Below are 18,282 nucleotides of genomic sequence, written 5' to 3'. Positions count from 1 at the left end.
CATAGGGCCACCACATTATGATGCTCTGGAAACACTCGTTTCCATCATCCACAGCCCAATGCCCGGGGCAACTTCTCCTTCTACACCACACCTCACATCCACAATTCCACCAAAAACACAACTTTTGTTGGATGCAATAGATTTGAACCAGGCATTACTCAGTCCTTCTCAATCACCTGTTAATGAGAATATGCCTCAACAACTGACTGAGCCTGATGTATCACTCATTGCTAACCCACCAACACAACCTGAGGAGGTTACACCCCTTGAGTTACAAGTAACTCTTGGTGGTAATCCAAGTGAAGCAGCCACTACAACTGTTGAACCCACTGGTTTACAGTTGGACAGTGGTTACATCAATAAGACTTCCTTGGAGGCATTTCCTTTTATAGCACCTCTGCCAACCACCAGTGGATTTATTTATCCTACTGGCAACATCAAAAGGTTGTCAAGTGTTGAAGGGAGAAGACCCCAGTACCAAGAAAAAGGGGCATCAGTGGTTAATGTTTGGAGTATACTCCCTACCTCTACCACTGATAAAACCACTGTTAGTGGGAAATCAGATGATCCCATTAAATTGGGTGATGATTTAAAATATCAGGATTTGACGGAACGAATTGAAAAGTTGGATACATCTGTTGCAGATCTTAAAAACATGCTACAGCAGGTGTTGAAAACTCAAAAGATGCAATCCACTGCTGTTCCACCTCAAGCACCTGCTCCACAACAGGCATCTGCTACAATTGAGCTCTGGAATCTATTTCAACCTTTTCTCCATCATCAAACACAACTAGCAGATCAGCAACATGAAAAACTCAGATCCTGCACACCACTGGCACTGCTCCACCAACAGTTCTCTTCATTGATCAACTTCCCCCAGATAATGCCAAAAAGGGGGAGAAAATTCAGGAGTGGAAAAAGAAGGGAATAGAGGATGGTCTCTACCTTGCACCAGAAAATGCAAACATGACCAAACAGATCCCTCTGCCAGATGGAAGCAAGAAAATTGATGTGACCACAAATGCACTGGCAGATGCAGTTGCAAGTGTAAAAAGAGATAGAGAGGCCAAAAGGAAAGCCAGGGTGGATTATCCGGATCAGGGTACTTCAGGGTCAAAAGATGATGAAAATCTTGTTGATGAAAAGAAGAAGCCTACAAAAATAGTAAGGCTACCCAAATCCATTCCAACCAGACGTTCAAAGTCTGTTTCAAAACCACCACCTAAAACAGCTGTTGTAACTCCTGTTGTGTCCACTACTGTTGGTACTTCAGTGGTTTCAACATCTGCTCCCACTTCAACACACAATACATCCACTGCCTTACCACCATCACCACCAAAAACAAAATCACCTCCTGCCAAAAGGCAGAAGACAGCAGTTGTTACAACATCTGCTGTAAAGACAACAGTGGTTGGAACACCAGTTGTTTCAACAACTGTTAGTCGATCACAAATCACTGCCACTACATCCACCACCACTGTTCCATCCAAAACATCATCAGCCCCTCCTCAAACAAAGAAGAGAAGGCTAATTCTCAAAAATGATGACACTTCACCACCTCAAACATCTTCAAAACCTTTAGCTCTTGTCACAATACCAAAACCAGTTACTCTCTCTTCAGTTCGAATGTACAAGCCCTTACCTCCTGCAGGTGTTTAGTTTCCTCTTGAACTAGCAGCTGTTAGAGAAGAAATAAAATCTTTTTACTATGAGGATGACCCTGCCAAAAGGAGTTTGCCATCAATAAAAGGATATCCCTGGCCTAAAAATGTTGATGAATATTTGAAGATCAAGGCCAAGCAATCAGAGGATATCTCAAAAAGAAGCACACAAGGGAAATCTGACAAAGAAATTTCTAGATACTATCAATATCTGCTCACACAAGTCAGTTCCCTAGAACGCTTTGCCAAAAATGTCAGTCAACAAATTTCAGAAAGAGCAGCTGAAACTTTGAAGAAAGACTACATTGAAAGCATTATGGCTCACAAGAAGTACAAAGGAGAGAGATACATGTACAAAGAGTGGACTGTTCCTGAGCTTGAAAATGAAGCAGTAAGAATTCAGGACATGATAAAAAGGAAAGTCACTCACACTCCTCCTGACTGGGCATAGTTTAGAAAGAATGTACCTGACAAACAGGTAGAACTGAAAAGAATGAGAGAAGAACTGGTTTCTGCTGAATATGGAAACAAAAGACAAATTGCTAGATGGAAAGAAGATGTGGTCAGGACCACCTAGAAAAGGTTGGAGGAATTAAGAAAGAAAGATCCAAAAGTACCTCAAAAGCCTGACTATCCTGAAGCAGAGGTTTCAAAAAGGCCATCAAAGCTGCAAATCAGGAGAGCCACTACTCCAACTGGTACTGCCATCTATAAAAGAAGGACATTCAAACAGTTGGGAGCTGAAACCATCCAAGAGATGATAAAAGGAGATGACATTGTAAAAGAAGGCATAAAGAAAATGATCATAGAAACTCTTGGTTTGGGTCAATCTGCAAATGCTGGTCAGCCAGTGATGAATAGGCCAGCCTCACCAAATACCTCTGCAAATAAACATCTCCCAAGAAACCCACCAGGCTCAAAAATACAAAAGTGGGAAACTGACAAACAGACCTGCGTATTGACTTTGCTCAGGTCTGGTGGAGAAGTGGAGAAAATATCAAGGGAACAAGCTCATGGCCTGAGTCTTGAAGATTTGCAGGATCTCGTTGATCTTCCACTTAGCAGGGATGATGAAGACACAGATGCCCTTGACTTTGAACTACAATTTAAAGGTCAGATAAGGGAACTGTTGATGAGGCAATAAATGTCCACAATAATGAAGAGTTTTGGCATTATCTGTTCCAGGGGGAGATTGTTGGGATTGAACCCTATCAGAGGAACAGATAATTAAAGCCAAAACTGGATCAGAGCAGTGGATCCAGAATAAGCAGATGTTTACATACAAATCTCTCCCCTTGAAAGTGAATTCAACATCTGCTGACCTCCTATCTGCTGATCTTGCTAAATGCTGACCTACAACTGCTGCTCAAGTAAAGACCTGATGAAAGACTAAAAGCCCTGCTGATTCAATCTACTGCTTTGAGTCAAGCTCTGCTGATTCGGACAAGTACTGCTGGGTTCACAGCAGTAGAAGGTTGCAGCAGCTGATCAATAGTTTGTTTTGTAATGTAATGTAATAGCAGTAGTTAACATAGCAGTGTTTGTATAGATCAGAGGTTAGAGTTTGTTAGGAGGTTAGATGTCACTTTCATGGTGACGTCAGCTAAGATGCTCAGTAGTTTGCAAGTGCCTATAAATAGATCAGTACTTTGTACTGTTCTATTAGCTCTTTTGCATCATCGTCTTCTTTGCACGAACAAACAACTGAGCTCTGGCTGAGGGGGAGTTTGCATTCATTCATCCATCATTGTAATCATTATTGAAATAAATTCAATCTTCCGATTCATTGTGTAAAGGTGTTTGATCAAAGTATTACTCTCGTTTGATTGTATGCAAAGTTTGTTTTCATCTTAATTCCACTGCACACTCATCCATTTTTACTTTAATTACAAACACAAAATACAATCAGAGTCAAACTCAGATCTAACACAACGGAAGGAAAATTATCTGATAGTAAGCAACAAAACATAGGAAGATGCAGATGATCACATGAATCCTAAAAAAATCATGAGACGACACTCCGTGGAACGAACACATGTGAATTCAGAACCTAAACAATCACAGAACCATCAAAGGTTTAAAAAAGAATTCTTAGTCATGTCCAAACTACTAATACAAACTGATAACAATGGTCAGGTTACCTGTATGAATTGAACTTGAACGGTTGTCTACTCCATTCGACTTGTCACCAGCCATACTCTACTCGCTGAACCCTAATCGCCGCCATATGTTTGAAACCCGAACCGTTATTGAGTGGCCATAGTGAAAACCCCCAAATACCAGAAGGCAGCCCTGACCAGGCCTGCGATTGGAACCCACCACCATTCATCTCCCTCGTTTCCCGCATTCCAGATCTAACAAAATACTGAACATGTAATAGAAATAGGGTTACCAGAAGTGGTTCGAAACCCTAACCGCTTGACCACCACCTCATTGCTCTCCGGCACAAACACCTAAGACCACCGCAACGACAATAATTTCGTGACAAACCCTACTCTGGGCCACCAAAGACAACCGCCACCACAATGATCAGAACTCAATCGCCAAGTGTTGCTGACGACGACGAGTAGGTTGGGATATCGGCAGAGGCTTCGTGATCATCGGCCCCTCTCTCTCTCTAACGCAGCTTTCTCTCGCCACCACATTCTCAATCTCACTGTATTCTCTCTATTCTCCAGGTTTTAAACTGTTGGACAAGCAAATTACAAAAGTGCCATTATACTGTTCATTACATTGTTCATTGCGTTTGATTTTTAATATATGTATAATTCCTTTTTGTGCGTATGTTGATATAAGTAATTTTACTTTTATTACGTAATCATAATACATTTTAAAAAGAAATGTTGATAAACCTGTCCAAAAATACGCAATTATATTTTTATTACATTTTATTATGTAACCTTGATAATTTTGATTTATGTAGTTCTGAAAACTGGCAAGTCTTTTAATATTAAGAGTTAGAATCAAATACAAAGTGCAAAATAAATAAGAAAGTGAGAAGAATTTAAGTTTACTGATCTTGGATATGAAGGGTTCATATTAGGGGGGAGGGGGTGGTCACTAGTGATAGATTTCTATCACTCTCAATATCCAATCAAATCAAATCATGCCATGTCATCACTCAATATTCTATCACTAGTGATAGAATTGTAGTAGGGGTGGTATCACTAGTGATGGGATTCCAATGTACAAGTATTAATACACAATCTACAAGTCATACACATTCATTCATCAATATGTTCAACGCGTTATATAATCAACGAGTTATTCCTATCACTCGTTATATGGGTGGTGGCGGCGGTGTTAGTGATACTATCACTCGTGATAGGGAGTCCATAACGGACCCCTCCCCCCTTAGTTTTAAAGAAAAGAAAGGGAAAGGACAGTATCCTATATTTGTTAAGTTTTTCCCTTCACATACAAGTCACATTTTAATTCCTTTATTATTTTAAAAGGTCCATAATTTTTCATACGATATTATTTTTACTAAAAAATCATCATAATAGCGAACGTTTTTTATATTAATATAATATTGCTATATAAGAATAAAATTAAAAATACATTTTTTACTGATTTCTATGCATTTTGACATTTTGTTAAAAGTTCTCATACTTGTGTTTTTCAACTGATTTTTGGTCATTACTTTTTTTTTTATTAAGGACTCGGTAATCTCAACCGACCGAATTAACCCCGCTATTTTAAACAAAAAAATAAAGTTTGAATTAATTTGAACAAGCTTCTGTGCCTTCTCAACCGAAGCTACATTCTACTAACACAACACAAATCTGGGCAATGCAGTTTCTGATAGAATTAGTTTAACTTTTGTAGGTCCGGCTAGGAGGATCTAGTCGCCTAATCCTTGTGTACAAACCAACCCGGTTGTGCGGAATCCAACCGGAAAGGCAAACCGAGATAGAACACGCAAATACACGACACACAATATTCACCGATTAACACCTCTGTATTAATACGTATGAAAGGTTCAGTTACAAGCTCAATGTTTACAAATTTACTCTGCAAACTCTCTCACAGTGTGTGTGTGTTCTGTGCTCTCAACTATGTGCTCTCTGTTCAAGTCTCTAACATTTTCAGACTAGAGACTGTCTATTTATAGTCACAGCACCACGAAACAGACTTGACAATGGCGAAACAGAACATTAGCGACGAAACTGGACAATAATCGACGAAATAGATTCATAGTCGACGAAACAGCTTTGTTTCGTCGACCTCTTCTTGTTTCGCCGTCTTGGGCTTAGGCCCAAATAGTGATAGCCCATTTCTTTGTTTCGCCTCCTTGTTTCAGCCCATGTCTTGTTTCTTCAATCCTTGTTTGAGTCCAAGGACTAATTCACAGTCCTTTAAGTCTTCAGGCCCGCTTGAGATCTTCTTATACACGACGGAGGAATGTCGTGTCTTGATCCAAAGCGCGTTGCGTCAAGTCGCGTTGAGTCGCGTCCACAAATCGTGTATCAACAAACTCCCCCTTGGACGCTACTCGCGAGATTCGCCTTTCATGCCTTCTATGTCGGAGGATCTTCAAAGTCTTCACGTCTTGGAAGCAGAAAGTGTATCAACAAACTCCCGGTTTCATGTAGGAAGTGCGTTGACAAACTCCGCCTTAACATAAGCTCCCCCTTGAGTTATGCTCGTGAACGACTTGATCATTAAAGCTTGAGATCCTTGTGGTGTTGATGATGGTCAGCGGCAACTCGATCATCTTCATCATTTGAGTGCCTTCACGTCGTGTCTTCATTCCGAAGCTTGTCATCGACCATGTTCTCCTTGCCTTTAGAATCTGCACATGCAAGAAATCTAAACGCGTAATGAGAACAACTGCTTGGAATATAGTTAGTATAAACAAATGACACACGTATGACCATGTTTCAAACAAACACCGTCCGACAGTTTGAAAGTTTAACAATTTATCAATTTCAGTTTTCAACTTTCAAAACATTCAAATTTCGACCGTTTATGAAGATTTAGTCAATTCGGTTTTCGTTCAGGTTTCAGGTAACGAAGGCTCGAGCTCCAACATCGTACGATCGAAAATAAGATAGAAATAAAATCTTTTTGGCTCTTAGAAAGTTTATATTAAAACACACCTAAAATCTTTTTGGAATTTTTGAATATTTCAAATGTAAAGACTGAAAGCAGTAAATAAATATTTACAGACATTCTTTTTGTGAGTTTCGAGGGTAAGAGAATCATATCAGTGTACGGTCATACCAAAACGCTCTCGTTGTTCAGTTAGTTAACGTTAAGATAAGCATCCTATAACAATTATCGGTATTGTTGTCCACATAAGCTCAACTTATTAGATGTAATCATGGCGAGGGGATACGTTAAGGTATGATTTATACTTACCGACCGGTGTTCATCCACGTCACGACACATTCCCGTATCAAGGTATGCACGAGGGTTCATCTTACCGGTGAGAATACCGATTATCATCTGTTTGACCGTATATGATGTGAGATACTCACTTATTTTGATTGAAAACAAGCCCTTTGTGATAGAATCACTTATTGATGAGGAACTTGATTTTCATATGCATGAGGGCACAGGAGCAAGTCCGTAAACAGGTCAGTACTTTCGTACAGCAGAGAAACGAACTTGACTCCCGGATAAATGTGATATTTTATCACTTATTTGTTTGGACATGTGATTGTTGATCACTTATTGAGGTCGAATGCAGTATGTACACGTATGTATGGTATCATGGAAGATCTAGACTTGCGTCCCCGTTATTTTTCGGTAAAAGATACAACCATGATACCCAGATGATAAGCAGCATAGAGACTGAATATCTCAGAATCTCGGCAATCTCTCAAACGAAATTTCGGTACTAAGACCATATGCCAATGAGTGGTTCCCACCTGGTCTTCAGTCGATATAAGTTTATATCACCCTGCACACTTTAAAATGATTGTGAGCCTACCGATACATCTTATATAGAGCTGCTTATCATTTTTCAATTTAGGGTTTAAAGAGGTTTGGATAGACCACTGATGTACTATCATTTTCTCTTTTGCTCGCCAGGAAACTCATTTTTGTTTTTCTATTGTTTTTGTGTTTTTGAAAATTTTTTTTTAATGTTTTTGGATTTTCAAATTTGGATTTACTCCCCCTAAAATCAACAAACTAAGATAAATTTAAAAGACACAAAGATATTTACAAAAATGATTTTCCAATGTTGGTTTTACTCTTGCTTGACCTTAATGCCGTTTACCAATAGTAAAAAGTCAAATATTGATTTGTCAAATGCTTTGGTAAAAAGGTCGGCACGTTGGTCATCGGTGTGGACCTTAACAACATCGATTAGCCTTTTATCAAAGCAATCACGTATGAAGTGATATTTGTTTTCGATGTGTTTGGTCTTTGAATGCTGCACAGGATTTCTAGTGATCTGTAACGCAGAAGAATTATCAACGTAAATAGGAGTAGTTAGGAATTCAAAACCGTAGTCGCGTAATTGTTGTTGAATCCACAGAACTTGGGAGCAACAACTTGAGGCCGCAATGTATTCAGCTTCGCATGGTGATGTAGCGACACAAGTCTGCTTCTTGCATTGCCATGTGACTAGGCGATTTCCTAAAAACTGACATCCAGCCGTTGTGGATTTGCCGTCGATTTTTCATCCGCCAAAATCAGAATCACTGAAAGCGATCAAATCAAAGTTATTATCCCTAGGGTACCATAGACCGGTGTCAGGGTAACCCTTCAAATAACGAAAAATCCTTTTTACAGCTGCAAGATGTGAGGCCTTCGGGTTGACTTGATATCTGGCAAGCAGGCACGTTAGGTACATTATATCTGGTCTTGATGCTATGAGGTACATAAGAGATCCGATCATCGCGCGATAGTATGAAGGGCTAACAGCTTCACCCTCCAAGTCTGGAGTAATTCCGTGATTTTGTGGCAATGGGGTACCGATGGGCGTTGCATCAGACATCTGGAACCGGCTCAAGATGTCACCAACATATTTAGTCTGATGGATGAATATCCCAGACTCGGTTTGTTGCACTTGTAGGCCCAAGAAGAAGGTCATTTCCCCCATATCACTCATCTCGAATTTATCATGCATAATGCGCTCGAAATTCCTACACAAAACATCATTAGTTGAACCAAAAATAATATCATCAACGTATACCTGTACCAGAAGAAGATCTCCATCTTGTTCTTTGATGAAAAGAGTACAGTCGATAAGACCTCTGCGAAAACCATTTTCCAGCAGATAATTAGATAAGGTTGCGTACCAAGCTCGTGGTGCTTGATGAAGACCATAGAGAGCTTTGTTGAGCAACCAAACCCGATCGGGATGGATAGGATCTTCAAAACCTGGAGGCTGTTCGACGTACACCTCTTCTTCAACCACACCATGTAAGAATACACTTTTGACGTCCATCTGGTAAACCTTGAATCCTTTGAATGAGGCATAAGCCAGAAAGATCCGAATTGCTTCCAGACGTGCAACAGGTGCATAAACTTCGTTGTAGTCGATCACTTCAATCTGACGAAAACCTTGAACGACTAATCTTGCTTTGTTTCGGATAACAACTCCACGGTCATCCTTTTTGCATTTGAACACCCAACGGGTACCAATCTTCTTGTAACCAGCAGGTTTCTCTACGAGTTTCCAGACACCAAGCTTCTGGAACTGTTGCAGTTCTTCCTGCATTGCTTCAACCCAAGAGTTATCTTTCATAGCTTCTTTCCAAGTTCTTGGCTCTTCCTGTGAGACATAACACGCGAAAGACCAATCATTTTGTTGCCCGGATTCTCGAATAGCTGCATACAGGCCTGCATTGTTGTTGTTCCGCAACATGTTTCTTGTTTGAACGCCACTTTGAACATTTCCGATGATGTTTTGTTGAGGATGGGTATTGTGAATCCTTGTTTCTAGATTATCTTGAACTGGAATATTTATACCCAGATTGTTGAGATTCAGATCAACAACCAAATCAATTCCTGGAATTGACGAAGAGGATGATGCAGTAGCTTCAGCTGTTCTAGGGGCATCCACTGGAGGAGTACCCTCTGAAGTACCGTGAATTGCTGTTGTTGGAGCTTCTTGATCTGTATCTAGAAATTCATCATCCTCTGAAGATTCGTTCAATTCGGTAGCATCGTGAAAATCTTCGTTGTCGAGAGCATTGTTGTTCACTGAAGATGGTTCTTGATTGACAAGAATTGGACGAACCACCGGTGAAACTGTTGCATTGTCACTCTCGAAAAACATCCTTGCCGCAACATTTTCTTCAACGGCTTCAACATTGATCGAATTGAAAAAGTCATCGTACTCAAACATCCAAGGCTGACCAGGGCATTTGACTGGCAAAGTGTGCCTTTGTACTCTGACTTCAGACCATTCTTCGACCCTTTTAGTCTCTAGATTCCAGACTCTTAAGTTCGGGGTGGCATACCCAAGAAAGTATCCCTCAATTGCTTTTGCCCCAAACTTTCCATTAGGATCGATAATTGTGCACGGAGCTCCAAACGGTTCAAGATATGACAAATCTGGTTTCCGTTTGTGAAGAAGCTCAAAGCAGGTCTTGTTGTGCCTTTTGACTATAAGGACTCAGTTCAACGTGTAACATGCAGAGGCCACAGCTTCAGTCTAGAATGGAATCGGCAAGTGCGACTCTACCAACATAGTCCTAGCAGTCTCGATCAATGTGCGGTTCTTACGTTCAGCGACGCCATTCTGTTGAGGAGTATAAGCTGCACTAAATTCGTGTAGAATACCCTTTGAAGTGCAAAACTCCGCCATGGCATGATTCTTAAATTCAGTACCATTGTCGCTGCGTATCCGCCTAACCTTCAATTTATACAAATTCTCAATCTGAATGATCAAGTTTTTGATAATACCAAAGGTTTCACTCTTGTGTGCCATGAACGCCACCCAAGAAAATCTTGAATAATCATCAGTTATCACGAGGCAGTATTGATCATTCCTGATACTTTTGTGCTTGACAGGACCGAACAAATCCATGTGCAAACGTTCAAGAGGAACTACCACCGTGTTGATCTTCTTTAGGGTGTCGCTTCTTCGTTTGTTTTCCTTTCTGGCACGAAACACAGACGTCTTGAAGATGGAAGTTTTTAAGAGGAACACCATTCACCAATTCATTTGACACCAAATGATTCATTTTGCGTAAGTGAATGTGACCCATTCGTCTGTGCCAAGAGATTGAGTCTTTTTCTATGGCTTTGGAAACGAAACAGGTTGCTTGTGCAGACGTAGTAATAGCTTGGCTCATATCAAGGACATACAAATCATTTATCCTTGGAGCAGACAAGAGAATCCATTCTTTTGGAATTTTGAAGCCCGGTTTCAGCACATAACATCCATTAGCATCAAAGTGTACTGAGAAGTGCTTATCACAGATTTGAGAAACACTAAGAAGATTGTGATCAAGTTGTTGCACAAAGTTGATCTTATCAAAGCTTACAACCCTGTTGGATATCATTCCTTCACCCGTAATATATCCTCCCTTATCTCCAGCAAAAGCAACATAACCTCCTCTAATAGATTTGACGTCGTAGAGAAGCTTCATGTCGCCTGTCATGTGCCTGGATGCCCCACTATCAACAATCCAATGACTACTGATAGTTCCTCCTGGAACACCCTGCACATGAACTCACTTGATTAGTTGGAGATGGGGACCCAAGCCATTGTGGTCTTGGGTCTTCCATTTTCATCAACAACAATAACTTCTTTTCTTTGATGATTTGTAAATTGTGATGATCCCCCTGATTCACTAACCGTTTTAGGTTTCCAGGTCTGTTTTGTTTTACCAGTGTCATTCTTTAAAATCTTAACTTCATGATTGTCTGAAGTTTTTGAATTTTCTGGTTTGACAGAAACAGATTGTTTTTGAACCACATCGGTTTTAATCGCCTTTTCAATTTTCTTGACCTGTTGGCGTTTCTGTTTCTTTTCCCTTTCTTTTACAAGACGGGGATCTTGTTTTACAGAAACAGATCGCTTGCGGTCAGTTTGGTCACGGAGATCATCAACTTTGCCTTTTTGTTTATGAAGATATGGACAATTTCGAATTACATGTCCAATTGTACCACATTCAAAACATGATCTTCGTTCAACAAACCCCGAAGTATCATGTGATCGTCTTGCCGATGATGAACTTTGTGATCCCGAGGTACTAGGTTTCGAACTGTTTGGTTCATTTATTTTCAAAACTGTTGCTTGTTTAACAAAATCTAAGTTAGATTTGTTTTCAAATGTTTCGATTTTGTCCGTTCCCTTTGATTTCACAAAGTCCACCTGCTTGTTCTTCTTTTGGGTCTGTTTCTTCTGACCCTGAGTCGGTGATTTTCTCTTTGGTTTGGTATGACTTTGCTGCCTTTTCTCTGTTGGTAATTTCTTATTGCCATATTGTTTTCGAACTTCGGCCTTTGGAATAGGAGGACACTGTGTTACCGTAACACGTGATCCTGTCTTTCCCAAAAACTTACTTGTCGAATTTTCAAAGACTTTACTGATTAAAGATTGATTAACATTCTTAATAGGAAAATCTTTGTCTGAATAAATTTTATCATCACCAACAAGAGTGTACAGCAAGTTCACACTCTCCGACTCTTTTGCAGATGAGGACTCGATTGCAATAGTCTTAGCGGGTTTTGCAGGAGGATCACATAGAATATGATTCTCAAGAGGTATGTCCTCTTCTTTGATTTCCGCATCAGACTTTGCAGGGATAGTATCATCGGATTCATCATCAGAAGAATCAGCATCCTCAATGATAACTGGAGGATCCTGATTCAGTTCAGCAGAAGATATACATGTATCTGCTGATACATCTGAATCTGATGACACTTCTTTCTTGTATCCGAGCCTGTAGCAAATTCCTTAACGTCTAGAGGAACAGATGGTTCAAAGAAACTTCTATCCTCCTCATCAGGCATGGCATCATAATTGTGTCTCACAGGTGGTGGACATTTCTTGTAACCTATGCACGTGACATCCCGTTTCTCTTTCTGAACGTCGATGATGTGATCCAACACATAGCTAGAGCTCAAATAACTGTCTAGCTTAAGTTGGATCGCCTCACTTTCAGTTTTCACACAAGCCATTTCTTTTTGCATAATCTCAAGGCGATTTATATACAAATTAATGTCAGTTTGTTTTCTGGAAACCATTTTAGTTAATTCGGTTTTATCTTTCTTTAATTTCTCAATTACCGATTTAAACTCCTTTTCATGGTTTTCATAAAACATGTTGGCTTCAGTGCACTTTGAAAGATCCACGGTCAACTTCTGGTTGTGGATAAACGTTACATCATATTTTTCTTGCAAAGCCTCGTGTTTGCTTTGCAACTCACACCACTTATCATTCAATGTAACATGTTTATCTTGCAAGTCAAACAAACTAGCTTGTAAAGCATCATGTTTGCCTTGCAACTCAGACATGTTTGCCTCTAAATCAGCACATTTAACACTTAATCTATCACAATTATCACAAATAACACCAGTGGGTTCATCGACACATACCTAACTTGATGAACTATCGACATTAGCCATAAAGGCTGAATGGAGAGAAGACGAAGAATAAGCAGCTTGATCCACCAAAATAGATCTTCTTTGAGTTCCTGCTGCAGCTTCTTCCAAAAGCTCATCAATATCTACATCAACTGACGCACTTGATGTGTCATCCACCTGATCATCGCCTGAACTCGAGGATTCTTCATCTGAACTTCTACTGTAACCAGAAGAGTCTTCATCCTCAGAAGATTCACCACCATTGGCGGAAGATTCTCCACCACTGGCGTGATTTAAAGCCTTGACAACTTCCGCAAAACAAGCTGTTCCATCCGGAGCATCACCACTTAACTGGATTGACCAATCACAACCTTCATCTACTTAAACCACAAGTGCCTGGTTGGCATTTGATGGTCCCGCTTGGCTTTGGTTGTTGACAGGTATCAACGTACGCTCATTGTTCATGTTCTAATTCTGCTGATTGCCTTGATTTCTGAAGGGGTTCTGGTTCCCATGCTGTGCTGGCTTTGTGCATTCCCTTTTAAAATGACCCCGTTCACCACAGTTAAAGCACTTTACAGCCTGCTGATCGAACCCATACTTGGTATCTTTCTTGCTTTCCAAGCTGGTTCTGCCAGTTCTTTCCATGAAATCCTTTGCCCTCCTCACAGCACTTGCAAAGGCCCACTTGATGTCCATTAAATCCATCTCTTCCTTGTCAATCTGCTGATAGTCTTCTTGTGTCAGATTAATGTTGCCAATCTGACCTTCCACTAGCCCACAGTATGCGCTCACCAAAGTGTTAAGCATCTCCATGTGTTCCTTTGCTACTTCCACACTGACTTTAGAAAAGCTTGAGGTGTCGAGCCGTACTGTATTTGGCTTTGATTGCTGACCAGCAGATGATGTGCTTCCATAACAAGCTTGTTGTTGAGGAGGAAGTGGATTCCCATATAGATCAGTTGCTACGGTAGATGGCCGATAGACTTGCTGTTGAGGAACTGGCTGTAGAGGATTTCCATACAGGTCTGTTGTTGGAGCTGGCTTGACAGGAACCTGTATCGGATTGCCATATAGATCTGTGCTCGTGACAAATGCCGTCTGAAGAGGAGCATGAGAGACTGGTCTTGCAGAAGAGGTGCTTGAGGTTCCATAATACATCTCTGGATTCTGTGGCACTGGAACCTTCATTGCCTTTAGAGTTTCTTCTTGATCCTTGTTCTCCAAAAGCTGCACAAAGTCGTTGATGTTTGTAGTAGCCAAAACCCCGTTGTATTTCAGAATTTCCAAGAAACTATTCCACTGGGGTGGCAATGCATCAGCAAACTTCTTCACTTCCTCCACTGGAGTCGTTACAACCCCAAAATTACCCAACTCAGTAAGCAAGTGATAGAACCGGCTTGTCATGTCTCCCAACAATTCCTTATCCATACACGTGAAGCCATCGAATTCTTTCTTGAGTAGATCGTGTCGCAATTGACGTGTTGCTTCATTACCTACCCCTCTGGTTTTCAACGCATCCCACAACTTCTTCGTTATCTTGAAACTGAGAAACTGATGGTAAATATCTTTGCTTAACGCCTGAGTAAGAATAGCATAAGCTTTCTTTTCCAGGTCATACGTCTTCTTTTGATCTTCAGGAAGATCGGCAAACGTAGCAGCAGATGAAGCGGCAACCTCTATTGTTTGATCGAAATCTGTGGTGAAACGTAACCACAATTCTATGTTTTGCCCCAGTACGTATGTGTAGATCCTATCAACCCATCCTGGATATTCATTTAAATGCATCAACTTTGGAGGCCGATTCAAACTTCCGGTTTCGCTTTCGCTCAATAAAATGCTTTGAATACTGGGCGTCTGATTTGATACGAAAGCCCATTGACCGGTTGATATAGCATTTGCTTGTGAAGAAGTGGATACGGGTGATTCGGCCCATGAGGGAGATAAACTTGTGTTTCTGTACTTTCCCTCATCCGGAGACGGAGTTCCCCACCAACTCGGATTCATGTTTGATAAAGAAAGATGAACACCTGAAAATCACACCTCAAACAAAACGTTAAATCACTTTTTGAAACCTTCTGTTAAAAATTTACAAGTTTGTCGACGAAACAGTTTGTTGATGAAACTGAATTATAAACCCTTGGTTGTCGAAACAAAATTTGTAAACTCCTTTGGCGAAATAAAAGTCTTGACGAAACAGCTTTTAATTGAACAAACTTTTGAACAAGAAGCCCACTCGACGAAACAAAAACCCAGCTTACTAAATGACGAAACAGAAAGTAGCTATGGGCTTTTGAATTGACGAAATAGGCCCAACTCTTTTCAACGGAATAAACGGCCCACTTTAGAAAAGTTAATGGCGAAACATATTAGGTGCTGATGGGCTTGACGAAACAGGAATATTATATGGGCTCGACGAAACAAAAATATCCTTTGGGCCTTTAGTCAACGAAACAGAATTTTTAATGTGGGCTTGTAATTGACGAAACAGAATTATGGTGTATTGGGCTTGATGAAACAAAGGCCCAACTAAGATGACGAAACAGAAATTCAAAACCACTTGTTTCGTCAAGAACAAGTTTGGCGAAAGGGATCTGTTTCGACGGATCTGTGTTTCGTCGAAAAAGAGGTCAGAGGTTGGTAGACTTTTCAACCTTATCCTCTACTGACACAACAGGAACTGCTTTCGGCTCAAGACATGCCTGTTTCACCAAACAGGTAAGGTTGTATTATTTTAATCCCTTAACACTTTCCAATACACAAACACCTTTCACATATAATTTTTAAAGATCAAAAAGTGTGAAATGTGAAGAACACTATGAAGAACACCATGAACATCATGAAGTTTCCGGTGAACCGAAACTTTCCGAACACGAGTAAATGCTTAAAACTTCACTAAAAACCACTTTTAATCATGTAAAAATGATAAACAACAAGGTTTTTATATGAACTTTCAGCAAACAACAAGATTTAAACCCGGTTAACAATGTTTTTCAGAAAAATATAAACTTTAAAACCCGAAAAACAACCAAGAACACCTCGGTTTTAACAAGGAGAAGAGCCAAGGCTCTAATACCACTTGTAGGTCCGGCTAGGAGGATCTAGTCGCCTAATCCTTGTGTACAAACCAACCCGGTTGTGCGGAATCCAACCGGAAAGGCAAACCGAGATAGAACACGCAAATACACGACACACAATATTCACCGATTAACACCTCTGTATTAATACGTATGAAAGGTTCAGTTACAAGTTCAATGTTTACAAATTTACTCTGCAAACTCTCTCACAGTGTGTGTGTGTTCTGTGCTCTCAACTATGTGCTCTCTGTTCAAGTCTCTAACATTTTTAGACTAGAGACTGTCTATTTATAGTCACAGCACCACGAAACAGACTTGACAATGGCGAAACAGAACATTAGCGACGAAACAGGACAATAATCGACGAAACAGATTCATAGTCGACGAAACAGCTTTGTTTCGTCGACCTCTTCTTGTTTCGCCGTCTTGGGCTTGGGCCCAAATAGTGATAGCCCATTTCTTTGTTTCGGCTCCTTGTTTCAGCCCATGTTTTGTTTCTTCAATCCTTGTTTGAGCCCAAGGACTAATTCACAGTCCTTTAAGTCTTCAGGCCCGCTTGAGATCTTCTTATACACGACGGAGGAATGTCGTGTCTTGATCCAAAGCGCGTCGCGTCGAGTCGCGTCCACAAATCGTGTATCAACAACTTTTTCCTTAAGAATTTCCTCTTTTTTGCGTTTTTTAAGAGGCTTCAAATTATTGCAATTGGTACTTCTATTAATCTTCATGAAATTAAAATTTTGGTTTCATCCATGTGAGACTACGTCTCTATTTCCATGCTTCCATTTTGCATCAACATTGGTACATCCTGCAATTTCAAACGTTTGTAAAACACAATGTAGTTCTAGGTATAATGAGAACTCTGTAGCCCAGGGTCGGTTACATTTTTTAGCATTAGATGTACAAAGGTTTAAGGTTTTGAACTTTGTGCAGATAACTCGTGAAGAACCACAATGGAAAATACTTAAATTTCACTTAGGAGATAGGGGGCGTCCATCACTCATCACTCATCACTCACTCACTACTTCCAATCAAGTTCCGCCATTTCATCAAGCATTATTCCATCACAAGTGATGGAATTGTGATGGAATTCCATCACTCACAACCAGATTATACGGATCCCGCATGAAAAAACCGATCACTTTTCTTTTAAAACCCGGCTCCACATCCGAATCTTGCAATACGGCCGGTTTTGAAAAAAAAAACCCGATATGTACAGCAGAAAGCCCAAAAATGGCCCAAATCTAGAGAATGTTAAATAGGGTTTCAAAACAAGCACCACATAAAAGCCTTAACATCTACGCTACTTGACGAGCGCCGGAACCCTAATCCATCGGAGAAACAGCAAAAGTTCTTCGCAATATAGTTAGTTTCTCGTCTCAATTTTGTTTCACGATCATTGAATCTGATTTTGAAAATTGGATCGATCTGTGCAGACTTTTAAGCGACGACGCGTTATCAAATCTATTTTGCTGAAAATTGGATCGATCTGTGCAGAATTTTAAGCGAAAGAACGGTCGAATTTTTTGAATGGATAACGTGTGATAACGACGACGCGTTATCAAATCCACGCGTTGTGGAAACCACCGGCGGTGGTGTATCACGTGGTAAAACGCGTTGTTCCCCCTCCATAACGCAGCGGCCAGGGTCCCCTTACAAAACACACAATAACATTAGAGTAAACTGGCAAAACGGTCTCTGAGGTTTGGTCACTTTTGCCACTTTTGTCCAAAACTCAAACATTTTGAATTCGGGTCCCTGTGGTTTCAATTTTGTTGCCATTTTCATCCAAAAGGAAAAATCTGGTCAGATTTTCCAGTTAACATCCAGATTTTTCAGTGACCAAAACATGTTGAAAATGATCAAAACCTTTGCCAGTGACCAACACTATATTGAGAATGATCAAAACTTGTTCAAAAAAAGCTAGATGTTAACTGAAAAGTCTAATTAGGTTTTGCTTTTGGATGAAAATGGCAACAAAATTGAAACCACAGGGACCCAGATTCAAAAAGTTTGAGTTTTAAATTAAAGTGTTAAAAGTGACC

This window comes from Helianthus annuus, chromosome 17, assembly GCF_002127325.2.
Source record: "Helianthus annuus cultivar XRQ/B chromosome 17, HanXRQr2.0-SUNRISE, whole genome shotgun sequence".
In the NCBI taxonomy this organism is placed as follows: domain Eukaryota; kingdom Viridiplantae; phylum Streptophyta; class Magnoliopsida; order Asterales; family Asteraceae; genus Helianthus; species Helianthus annuus.
This window is presented reverse-complemented; position numbering follows the sequence as displayed.